The 13,474-nt window shown below is 41.1% G+C and overlaps 1 protein-coding gene across 4 annotated transcripts in view; it reads right to left on the reverse strand.

Moving 5' to 3' along the window:
• The window catches only part of SPIN1 (spindlin 1), a 104,304-nt gene extending 91,059 nt beyond the window's left edge, over positions 1-13,245 (reverse strand). For 2 of the 4 annotated variants that reach the window (XM_045021406.1, XM_045021402.1), the window contains exon 1: positions 12,996-13,240. The gene's annotated coding sequence lies outside the window, so the exon portion shown is untranslated. Of the gene's footprint in view, positions 1-11,992; positions 12,216-12,995 lie in introns of those variants that run through there. The other 2 variants (XM_045021407.1, XM_045021403.1) reach the window with 2 other exon arrangements.
• Positions 13,246-13,474: the final 229 nt, after the last annotated feature.

A 13,474-nucleotide genomic window follows, 5' to 3' on the forward strand; every position in this document is an offset into this window, starting at 1 on the left:
AGCTTAAAAGTCAACTTTAAACCAAGAAGTGTATTGGTATAACAACCAGTATAAATATTTATATTATGTACATATACATTAAGTTTCAAAAGAAATTCACTCAAGCTTCTAGTCTGTTTCAATTCGAATGTTTCAAGAGGTCCTTGTGATTGTCATCTGCATAATGACCTTTCATAATCATATATCTGGTCCAAAGAACATTAACTTCTTTTTTTGTAAATTATTGCAGAATAATTATTCATGCATTTTGGCAACTAGGACACTAAAGACATGTATACAAGGGCACTTTTAATTGGTGTTTTAATGGAGGTGCAGCCCCTTTATAGCTATTACACACAGCAGTTTACCACATCAAAGTTATATACAAATATCTATTTATCCACACAACCCTGAAAAGCAGGCAAGCAGTTTCCTATATGTAAAATGGGATCAATGCAAGTCATTTAAGAATTCTTTCTCAAAGGCTACAAACCCAGAGACATAATGGGGATTAGAACTCTGGAATTCCTGGAGTTCCAGTCCTGTAATATTTTGTCTTTACACTATGCTATTGTTATATTCCTACAGTTTTAAGGCAGACGACATTTCTGCCACCACTTGCACACCTCTCTATATTATGCTAGATCACTTGCTCCTTATCTGCATCAATACCACTCTTTTCAGGAAAGAGCTAACTGAAATACTTATCAGATCCACAGTGTTTTGTTCTACAACCTAGTTGGTTATTAATGGATCTAGTTTCTCAGAGAATCATATAGGCACAGGGCTGGAAGGGACCTCGACAAGCCACCAAGTACAGTTCCACTGCACTGAAGCAGGACCAAGTAAAACTAGACCATGCCTGACTTGTGCTTGTCCCACCTGTTTTTAAAACCCTCCAATGATGGGGATTCCACAACCCGCCTTGGAAAACTATTCCAGAAATTACCTACCTTTATAACTAGAAAAAATCTTCCTAATGTTTCATCTAAATCTCCTTTGCTGCAGATTAGGGCTATTCCTTTTTGTCCTAACTTCAGTGGACAAGGAAACATTTGATCACCATCCCCTTTATAACAGTACTTAACATAGTAAGGCTGTTATCTGATCTCCCTTCAGTCTGCTTTTCTCAAAACTAAACATGCCCAGTTTTTGTTTTTTTAACCTTTCCTTATATGTCAGGTTTTCTACATTTTTCATCCTTTTTGTTGCTCTCCTCTGGACTCTCTCCAATTTGTCCACATCTTTCCTGAAGTGTGGTGCCCAAAACTGGACAGTTCTCCAGCTGAGGTCCCACCAGTGCCAAGTAGCACAGGACAGTTACCTCCCATGTTTTACATTTGACACTCCTGTTAAAATACCCCAGAATATTAGCCTCTTTTGCAAATGCATCAAACTGTCTACTCATATTCAGTTTGTGATCCACAACCCACACATCCTTTTTAGTGTTACTGCCACCTAGCCAGTTATTCCCCATTTTGTAGTAGCACATTTGATTTTTCCTTCTTAAGTGAAGGAAAGTTCACTGGTCTTTATTAAATTTCATCTTATTTAATTCAGACCAATTCACTTATTTGTCAAGGCCCTTTTTAATTCTATCCTGTCCTCTAAAGTGCTTGCAAAGTGCTCCCAGGTTGGAGCCATCTGCAAGTTTTATAAGCATACTTTCTACTTCATTATCAGGTCATGAATGAAAATACTGACTAGTACTGGACCAGGGCTGATTCCCGTGGGACCCCTTTAGATATGCCCTCCCAGTTTGATAGTGAAGCACTGATAACTACTCGGAGTACAGTCTTTAAACTAGCTGGGCACACCTTTATCGTAATTTAATCTAGAGCATATTTCTTTAGTTTGATTAGGAGAATGTCATGTGGGACTGTGTCAAAAGCCTTAATAAAAATCAAGATACATTAGATCCACTGCTTCCCCACATCCACTAGAGCAGTAACCCTATTAAAGAAAGAAATCATCATCTTCAGTATCCTGATGAAAATACTTTAATGAACTGAGACCGAACTTGATGTTTCTTACTTTGGCTCAAGTAGGAGTTTAAAAAAAAAAGTTTCCCTTCCTGTATCACAGTAACCATTCTACCTCAAATTCTTACATTTAGCTGTGTCAGGACTACTTGTTGCTTGGATAAGAGACCAAGACTAAGAAAAAAAAAATCTCAATGTGTTAAAGAACACTACACGTACTGCACCTAGTAGGTGTCACTTTCTCCTTAGAGTATTGAGCATACACCTCTACCCCGATATAACGCAAATTAGGATACAATGCGGTAAAGCAGCGCTTGGGTGGATGGGGAGGGGGCTGCGCGCTCCAGCGGATCAAAGCAAGTTCAATATAACACAGTTTCACCTATAACACAGTAAGATTTTTTGGCTCCCGAGGACAGCGTTGTTTCAGGGTAGAGGTGTATATTAATAATCTTTCAGATCAAATAAAATCCTAAACCATAATCACTCATGTCATTAGTATATCACACACCACTATTCACAGGAGGGAATTTTCTGGTCAGATTTCAAGCTGGCTACTCATGATTTACTTACTTAAAATGAATCCTGTCATTTCAGTTAAAGAAGTTATACTTAACTCCTCTTCTCAAGTTTGTGTACTGCTGCCATGTTCAATTTCTATGTGTATAGTCTACTCTAACACATGCTTGAATGCTTCTGGATCAAAAGGTACTATATAAATATAAGCTATTATTAAGGAGTTACACTTCTTTTTATACCCTATTAGTATCTGGCTGATCAATTTATAGACCAACTGATAACACATTTATCATTACTGACTGTCAGCTAAAATCCTATTTTGCATGTTTCAAGAGTTCTACAGCTCATTACAAGCAGCACTGAATGGATAAAGCTAATCATCTAGAAAATAAGTCATATTGTGTACAAGTCTATAACCCATTCTCCCCGCCGCCACATACCCACCCCCCCCAAAATCAAATAAAGTTAACACTACCAACAAGGAAGAAGTCTCCTTCAGTTTTTAGAGACTAGCCAAAGTGATCTTGTTAAGTATTATCAGTAGTGAAAGGACAGACTTTTTTATTCAATACATAACTGAACTAAGAGATTTTAAAGATTGTCCAAAGGCAAAGGGGAAGTTACCAGTATTACCTGCAGTCTTGATCCTATAAAGACTTACATATGTGCTTATAGGATCAGTCCCACGAGAAGAAAAAAAATGAATAAATGAACATGGAAAGGAACTTTTCCAATGACTTTAACTATATCTTTGCAGAGACTAGAGCAGGGATATGCAACCTGCGGCACGCGAGCTGATTTTCAGTGGCACTCACACTGCCGTGTCCACCGCTCCAGGGGACTCTGCATTTTAATTCAGTTTTAAATGAAGCTTCTTAAACATTTTTAAAAACTTATTTACTTTACTTTACATACAACAATAGTTTAGTTATATATTATAGACCTATAGAAAGAGACCTTCTAAAAATGTTAAAATGTATTACTGGCACGCGAAACCTTAAATTAGAGTGAATAAATGAAGACTCGGCACACCACTTCTGAAAGGTTGCCGACCCCTGGACTAGAGGAACAAACCATCTCCAGCTGAACTTAACTCACGCATTTTTGCTAGTCTCCAACAGTCTTAACTCACTATTTGATTAATCTTAAGTACTTTAGATAATAGTAGAGTTTTACATGAAAACAACCCCAATTGTGAAAATGTTTTACTTGACATATCTGAATAAAAAGTTTCTACAATATGAAATACCATGGTTATAAATAGCATATTCATTGTGTAATCTACGTTCCTGCCAAATTTAAAGAATAGCACAATATTCCTCTCATTGTAATCATAACATTTATCACTGTTGTTCTTCTAAACCCCAGTGATGCAAGGACTTACACATATAAGTAACTTTAAGCATGCAAGTAGCCACAACAACTTAGCATGTACTTAAATTTTTGCAGGATCAAGGGACAGAAAAATGAAACCTTGAACTGAAAGATTGTGTTGGTGTTACAGATTCTGAAAATAAGCATACATCTAGCTTCAGTTAACAAAAATTAGTTTACTGGATAAACCTGGAATGTGAATGAAATAAAGTTTTTGAACAAAAAGTTAATGTATTGAAGATGGAGAATAGAAAAATGAAAACTCTTAACTATTAACCAGTATTACAGTCCATAAATGGTTAAGAAAATTCATATGTAAAACTATTTATTAAATTAAACTCTGAATGCTCCATAAAAGTGTTTATTCTCAGAAAAATGAGAAGCAGTGATAGTGTATGGTTCCTTATTTATTGTGCCTCAAGTTATCACATTTGTTCAGTTTACAAGTATACAGTTTTCCCCTAGGGTTTGAAAAAAAGTCAACATGTCCAGGATGAGTAAATATTCTGACCGGAAAAGTCAAGCTGGGGAACGGATTATTCCTTCCTTCCCTACATTCCTTCCAAGAAGGAGCAGACAAGCCCAAGTGTTGCTATTTTTTGTTGGCGGGGGGGGGGGGAAGAGAGAGAGAGAGCAATAACTTCAGAGCTAGACAGTGGAGGATATAACATGCACTCGGGAAGACAGTGGTAGCAAAAGAGCCTAACAAATGTGGAAAATGATTTATTGAACTCTGAGGAGAAGGAAAGAAGTGATTTATTTAGGGAGTGAAAATATTGCCATGTCAGTTTAATATTGAAGTATATGCATGGCTTTGGGTGGGCATGGCATCATTCCTTCAAGGTTTTTGGGGGCGAAGGGGGAGAATAACTGAACATAAACTCCACCTGTGATCAGAGGCCCTATGCTGTATTAAAGTCTGACTCTGGATGGAGGTGTAAGGCCAGAAGAGACATGGGGTATATCTACACTACTCATCTTACAGCGCTGTGACATGGGCAGTGTAGACATGCTTTATCGCCGGAGGCGAGGTCTCCCGGCGATTAAAAAAACCCAACCCCGAACAAGCGATGGTAGGTTTATCACCAGGAGCCACTGTCTATACTGGCACTTTTCAGTGCTAAAACTTTTGTTGCTCAGGGGGTGCTTTTGAAACAATATAAAGGAGACTGACAGCTACATCTGTTTCAGAAGAAAGAATCCAAGGCAAGGCGAAGAGGGGACTGGTTGGAAAAAAAAATGCAGAAATTCAAGTTTTGGGAAGACTGAAAGACAGCCTTAAAGTGACAATCAACTAGAAATCTAGTTATTTAAAAAAATTCAGATGTCGTCTCAGGTATTATGTTCCCCTTCAAGTGTTCCTGCCAATTTATGTGCGCTTAAAAAAAAAGTGTGCTTCTCTGTCTAGCTGCTGTATCAGACTTGCACAAACACAGAAAACTGTGAAACTGACTAACCATAAAACAGTGTCAAATGTGAAGTAAAACAAAAATATAGGTAAGCATGTTCCCATCTTTGTTACGGTAGGTTCTATGTAACCATAAAGAGGTAACCATTCAGAAAGTATAATTTATTTATTTTTAAAGCTGTGACCTTCTGCTTAATCATCTGTAGTAGTAAAGATATTGTGGAGTAAATTCTGTACTTTTTATATGTAGGCAAGTCAATGCCAGATATAACTGAGGGAAAAATTTAACCCTGGAACTGAAGTTAAAAATTCTGTTGACCCATGAGCTAGAATAGAATCCAGCTCACCCTTCTGTTGATGTATTGGCTCTGCAGTGCCAACAACCATAAAATATTTTTAGTCACCAATGGCCTGATTTTCAAAGATGCTGAACACCTGACGTTCACATGGACTTCAATACGATTTGCCAATGCTCATGACTATTGGAAGTCAGTCCATATAGCAAGCATATGCATCCCAAATTACAAAACAGAGCAGAACTTTCTATTAAGTAGGTATCATTCTTACATTCTTCTAGTCTGTGAGGTAAAGTTACTATATAGTTAACTGGGTTACCAATTTCTTGTGTCAATATATTTGTCTAGCTCAGTAGCTCCCAAACAAAGTTACTATATAGTTAACTGGGTTACCAATTTCTTGTGTCAATATATTTGTCTAGCTCAGTAGCTCCCAAACTTTATTGTTTCACTGTCTTCAACTGCTGAGAAGTAAATGGACAGAATATCAAAATCACTTAACACAGTTTAACAGGGAGCTGCTGGAATAACAAGCAGGAAAGCAACATAATGGAGCTAGATAAGCAACCTCTCAATGAACAGTTGGGAGGAGGGATAGTTCCACAACAATTGCCTATTTCCAGGCTCTGCCCAGGGGTTCTCAAACTAGGGGTCGGGACCCCTCAGAGGGTTGCGAAATTATTACATGGGGGGGGTCATGAGCTGTCAGCCTCCACTCCGAACCCCACTTTGCAGACAGCATTTATAGTGGTGTTAAATATATACAAAAGTGTTTTTAATATATATAAGGGAGGGATGTCACACTCAGAGGTTTGCTATGTGAAAGGGGTCACCAGTACAAAAGTTTGAGAACCACTGCTCTAGCTTAAGTTACACAGCTGTTTTATCAAGGCTGGGAACAGAAGAGATCAAAGGTCACTAAATGGGTACCACCCCTGCCCACTGCTTCTGAGGAGTAGAACTATAGGTACAGAAAATAACTCTGGCCTGCTGAGGTAATCATGGTTTGTACTTTGGACTGACACCTAAGACTAACCCTGTGTGGTAAAGATGTGATTCTATGCAGAGAGAAGTGAAGGTGAGATCTGACACTAGGAGAACTTGAAGAGATCAAGAAAGGTCAGAGATGCAGATAGCCCAATAACTGTGACAGCACATTCTTCCCAGATTTAAGTGTAATGATGTCACAAGTCACCATCATGAAATCACTCAATGAACAGAAAAGGCCATTTTATAGAAGACAAAAAAAAAATGCCAACATCATTCTCTGCCTGGTATGGGGGGAGGGAGGAACCAGTCCCTTCTCCAATGAGATTACAATCTAAGTGCCTTAGCCCGCACACATCTGCTGTCAAACACAGTGCTGCATTGAAGTTGAGGGACTTCTGATAGCAATAAGTACTACACTCGACAGTAAACACTTGCACAATCAGGCCCTAAAAAGTACGCATCATTCAGCAATGATGGATAATACAGGAGTGTTATAGGATAACTTTATTAAACTATTTTAGATGTTCGCAAAACTCTGTCAGTGGTTCTTGACCTTAGCTTCTTGAATAGTAAGCTAAAGTAGTATCTCTAAAAATTTCCCACAATGTAACAGTTAGTTGAAAAATACATAACTGAAAACACAGATGTCTTGTCTTGCCACCTTCCTTCACAAACCCCAAAAAAAAACCCATCTACAACTCTATAATGTCTCAAGCATGCTTCAGGAAGTAAATCTCTAATAGAGCATTGTTGCTCTTTTATAGTTCACTTACGACTCCCCACATCTTTTCCAAATTTACTCATATTGATGTAAAATGATTCTATAGACATCAATAACCACTTTGCTAAGATCTGCAGATACTGGGGCCTTGTGTTGAAGAATAAGATATTCTAAAATATAAGCTTTTGCCACCATCCGTGCCTGTGATTAATGCATTGTGGCAGTTGGACTTACCACTACACTAAAAAAAAATAGTTAAAGGTAGACGGAGGGAAATATGTATGATCTTACTTAGTATGGAATTACACCAGTTTCATACCATACACTGCAGAAGAGGAATATAGAAAGAGAGTCTCCAGTTAGGAAAACACTTTCAACACTTGTCAATTTCACTCTTAGAAGAGTCAATTACATTCTTAAATTCAGAATTACACTGGCTTAAAGGATTTGGCTTCCTGTTTTGGTTTAATATGTAACATTCATCCATATGGTAAAAGCGGTCCTACATACTGCAAGTAATTCAAGTAAATGCCTCGGTTGAGACTTTCAAAGTAGTCTAGTGGTTTTAGACACATCTTGTATTAAACTTTAATGGCATATCTGACAAATCCCTAGGATGCTTTAAAAACCTCATTCTTCATCATATGTTGAGGGAGGAGTAGGATACAGACATTTACTCATAAAATGAATTCTGATTCTTCATGATCTTGTTATGCAACATGTTGATGTTTAGGTAGGTTTCTCTTGAGTTAAAGAATGTGCAGAAACTACTAGCTAGTAACAGAGCAATAAGAAACAGGACTACCACAGAGCCATAACCAGAGATCTTTTAAAATCATACATAAAAGCAAGTCGAATGATTGACATTTTTCAAGTACAAGCTATGTGTCTATGCCAACTACTTAAAAGAAAGATATGAAGATGAGAAAATAAGTCAACTTAGAAATCTTCTGTAAAAGTCAGGTTTTCACATCCAATATAGTAGTTGGTTTAAAACCACCCAAAGTGACATAATGAAAATGATATAAGAACATTTCAAAGAATAAAGATGAATCCTTTTGTGGAGGCCAAGAATTAATTAATGAAGGTTTGAAGGGATCTTAATGTGGTACAGAGAGAATTGTGTGAAGAGTCATTACGACCTTGTAAACTGCAGTTTTGTTTTCTGTTCTAGTATTGAAGACAAATAAGATAGCGAATAGGCTTATGTATAAACAAATGCAAATGTTTACTTTTACTGTCTCCAGGTTTGCTAGCCACTGTCTGTAACAAAGGTATAAAAATTGCTATGATTGTTTACTAATTGAGAGAGATCCGTCCGGGACAAGGGGCAACCCAGTTCCTGACACTCTCTCCCTCTTGTGTTCACTAGAGAAATAAATAAAGTATTTAATTTTGCTGCACCCAAACAAAAAGCGAGAACTTAGTTTTTCTTCGACACTTTACATACGGTAATAAAAAAATTGCGCCGATCATAGTATTTTATTGCTATTTTGATCTGAAAGTTTACTTCCTCTCAGGTATTCTAAAGCACCCAACACATTAATACTACAAGGTCAGCTAGACACAAAATAAGCCTTCTTGTTCATCATTTTTCAGATAACATCCTTTGGACACATCGACATTAGGATATTTTGGCCATTGTCTAAAATTGTTATATACAAAATACCTTCCTGCCCATACTATCAAGCAGAGTCAGTTTGGTCTTCCTAATAAGTTTGTGAGTAAAACCAAAAGCACAACTTTAATGGCAAAGATAAGCTGTTCTGTCTTGCTCTTCAAAATCTTAATCCTATTTGGCAAAACAAGTTGGAATTTAATGAAGTTATCTGTAATGCATTAAAATATTTTACAGCAAGTTTGACAGACATTGCATCAGCAAGATTTTTATCAATCTCAAAATGGCAAGAAGGGTTTGGCAGCTATTACTGGGGGGAAGATACCAAATAAGATGAATGATGGAAGGGTACTATTCACACACCCTTATGAACAGCTAAAACAGAAGAGCTGTACAAGTTCAAGTGGACGTGAACTAAAACGGCCTATTACCTTAAGAGTTCATTTGATCATTTGTGAAGCTCTGTGCTAAAATGAAGAATCGCACTCTATTATGATTTGCTGTTTGTACCAAGAACCACTGATAAAAATGTTAATAAAGGGTAAATCAGTTTATAAGTTTCCCACTTTTCCACCTCCTCCTGTTAGCCTACCTGTACAATAGGTGTTTTACAAGTTCTTCCCCTTTCAGTCTTGTTTTACAATACGGTTTTATTAATGAGCAATTTATATTAAATCTTCATAGAATCATAGAACTTCAAGGTTGGAAGGGACCTCAGAAGGTCATCTAGTCCAACCCCCTGCTCAAAGCAGGACCAATCCCCAGACAGATTTTTGCCCCAGAACCCTAAATAGCCCCCTCAAGGATTGAACTCACAACCCTGGGTTTAGCAGGCCAATGCTCAAACCACTGAGCTATCTCTCAATCTTGATGCACATTGTTCTGTTCCGTGTTTTTCTATCAATACCATACTTTGTCTTTTAGGAACAATAACCTTGACAGCTTTTTGAATTTTAGATTTCATTGTCTCCCAACCCCCCAATATACAAGAAGTGGTCCTTCAATGTCACCCACCTGCTCTATTTGTACTTGAAAAAGAGATGAAAATTGGGAGGATTCTCTGGGCAAATCCCCAGGTCAGACCAGTTCCCTATGCAACACTACTGAGAAAGATCAATGACTTTCATTCTGTGCTAGGACTCATCTGTACAACTAAAAAGTTCATGTTGTAAAGTGTAAAATGTACAGGGTATACAAAATTACTTATAGGATTCCTACAACAATACCAAGCAACCATGAACTGAATTTATTCAACTGCAAGAAAAGTTAGTTGCTAGCTTTATAGACCAAGATCCAGCTCCAAAATAAATGACAGTTTTCATTGATAAATTATATGGGTAAACCTTTTGACTTCACATTCCGTTGAAACAGTTACAATAATTCCATCATTCAAGTTAGTTTTACTTCTGCAACAAGATTGCAGCTGCATATCAACAGGACTAAGGAGGAGAGGGGACTTGAACACACATACTACACCTGCAGGCTTTTCATATAAAAATAAAATAATTAATAGCAGTTTTGAAGTGTGGTTGATATGTAATGCACAGCAGTCTTCAGAATATTTACCTGCTACTATTAGAACATTTTAATGGTTCCACAGATATTACTAAAGAACCTTCTGAGGTTAAAGGAATAACTGAATATCGCAATACCTCCGTTTTATGAAGTAGAGTGGACATAGATACACATTTCAAAATGATCTTCTAATTTGGATCTCACCTCTACTCAACTGACATTTTGTAATAGAGATACAAATGGTAGATTATTTATACAGCCAGTATAACACATCATACCTAATTCCAACACAAGAAATATAATTCCACTTAACTATCTTTCAAAACCTATACAAATGCAAATATACCAGTCTGTTTCTCTTCTAGAAACTACTAGAAGCTTCCAAAGCAAAGCAGGCCATCCAAAACTACAAAAGCTAAAACGTTACCTTGGAGCACAACTCAGATATTAATGGAAGCTAGGCCTATCAATAAGTTACTGCAATGATTCCACACAAATCTGCAGTGTATGTTATCCAAGTCAGTGAAATAATTTTAGTTTCACCTATGTTAACTTCATTTTAGACAATACATCAGCAGCATTATACTGTAAATTTAAGCTTTGAAAATTAAATGTTTACCACTAAAGTCACAAAACATGTAGCAAGAGGCCTAGGAAGCACTAAAAAGTGACTATTAAAACTAACCTAGAAAAAAATTCAGCTCTACTCCAGGTCACTTTAGAATGGGGAAAATATGCACAAGAAATTGCCATCCAACAACATTATTTTGGCATTTACTTTAGAAATTCATCATCATTTATCCACTGATTTGAGGACATTCTTCTGGGAGCCAGAAGGGGGTGCTGTGCATAACTGAGGCCTGAGGATGTGGGACTGAATGTTAGCCCAGTGCTAGGACTCCATCCAGAGTCCAGGAGCAAGTAAGAAGGAAACATGCTTTCTTGTTGCAGTTCAACAAAGCACACTGAAGTTCACAATTCTTTTCAGATTTCTGGCATACCCAGCATCATGTTTCTTTATAAAGGAAACATCCTTCAGCCATGATGTGGTTATCACAAGGGCAAATAGGTTTGTACAACAAACCTGGCATTGCAAGAGGATTCAGCAAGCCTCCATTCCAGTTCTGGATCCTATGGTATGAAAGCTCCTCAAGATATTGATACTATATTGAAGACGGTACAGCCAAAAATTCCAAAAGCCTACATTATGATTTGTATCCACCCAACACCCATTCTGACCTAAGTGATCCAGTTCTTTTTCAAGTGACTGTATTGGGTTGATACCTTTATAATGAGCCACATTCTAAAGAAAAAGAAAAGAAACTGCTCTAGAGCATTCTGCAAGTGCAACACAGAGTATTTCATCTCTGCCAACATTTTGGTGCATCAGTTTTTCCCCCACCTCCACCACCTCCCTAAAGAGAAAAAGACACGCACATTCCAATCAAGCCTCTCTCAGCAGGGCTCACCCCATTCACCTCCCTCCTCCTCCTCCGCCCCAGACCTTGCCAGGCTCCCTCTGATTTTAGGTTTCATTTTGTTGTAAACAGCAAAGCGAAAGGAGAAAGCTTCCAAAGCAAGGATCCTTACCCTTGAAATCCCGCCATGCGCGCAAGGAGGGTGAATTGCTTTTCCTCCTTTTGGAGGGGGGAGGGGATGGGGAAGGAGATTAGGGATGGGGGGGAGAGACAGAAAAGCACGTACGGATGAAACATTAAGAAACGGAGAGAGACAGAGGAGGAGAGCCTGGTGGAAGAGCAGGGCGAGCGTCAGCCATGTTGTGTGTGTGTTGGTCCAGTATTTACAAACCTGCAGCTGCAGCAGCGCTTGGAGTCTGGGAGAGAGGGGAAGGAAGGGAGGGAGGGGGAAGGGCGAGGGGGCGGGAGGGAGAGAGGTACCGAGAGAAGGAGGAGGGGAGCGCGGCGGCAGCAGCAGACAAAGGAAGCCAGCAGAGCCCGAGCCAGGCGCGCTCACACACACGCGCACACGGAGTGTCTCAGATAGCGGCAGCGCCGTGTGTCGCTCCGGAGCGGAGAGCCGGGCGCAGTCCCACCGCAACAGCTGCGCCCCCAACCCCCGCGAACCCCAGTCGGGCACCAGTGCGACGCACCCCCTCGCCCAGCCACGGGGGGGGGGGGCAGGAGAGACACACACGCTGCAGCACAGCTGGGAGCGGGGCTTGACTCTGGGGCTTTGCCAGCGAGGGGGGCCTTTCCCCCCGTGCGGGGCGCCCCGCTTGCAGCCCGGTGGCGGGGGAGGAGGGTGCAGCCCGGGGGGCGGTATTAGGGACGGGAGCGAGCGGACCCCTCCCCCGGATCCCGAGGGGGCGGGGCAGGAGCGGTCACACCGGGGCCTTCCCCCGCACACCCCAGGATGGAGCTGGGCCCCCAGGCTGAGTCGCAGCAGCGACGGCCGGGAGGGGCCCTGGGGCGGGGCCAGCTGTGAGTGAATAACTAATGGCAGCCCCGGGGGAGGGGGAGGCTGGGAGAGGCGGCGGCTCCAGCTCCCCCCACAGCGACTCCCTCCGGCTCGGCCTGGTACTGGGCCAGGCCAAGGGCGGCGCGACAGGCTCCCCCTCGGCTCTCGCTCTCACCTGCTGGCCGGACCGGGCCCGGGGGTGCCAGGCGGACGGCCTGGGGGTGCCAGAGCAGCAGCTGCCGGAGCCCCCCTGCCTCGCCAGGCCGCTCAGCTCCGCCGCGGGGACAGCTGCGCCCCTTCTCTCGTGTGCCCCCCTCCTCTGCCGCCGCCGCTGCCTGCTGCGCTCCTCTGCCACATTTGGAGCCGCCGCTCCCCGCCTTGCCTTTGCTGCCAGGATAGAGGCCTCCTCACCTTCCTGCCAAATAGTGAGCCACCCGCATCCAGCCGTTCAAAATACAGCCCCGCCCTCCTCCACCTCCCCAGCGCGCAGGCGCACTCAGCCTGCCTAACTGCGACAGGAGTGCAGGAAGCTCCCCTCCCCATCTCTCCGTGCCCGCTTGCTGCCTGCGCTGGGCAGCAGTGCGCCTGCGCGGATTGAGCCGGCCTCCTCCCGCGGTGGCTGTGGTCAGCTCTCGCTGGATGGGCGGACGCCTC

Source organism: Mauremys mutica, chromosome 6, assembly GCF_020497125.1.
Source record: "Mauremys mutica isolate MM-2020 ecotype Southern chromosome 6, ASM2049712v1, whole genome shotgun sequence".
Lineage (NCBI taxonomy): Eukaryota > Metazoa > Chordata > Testudines > Geoemydidae > Mauremys > Mauremys mutica.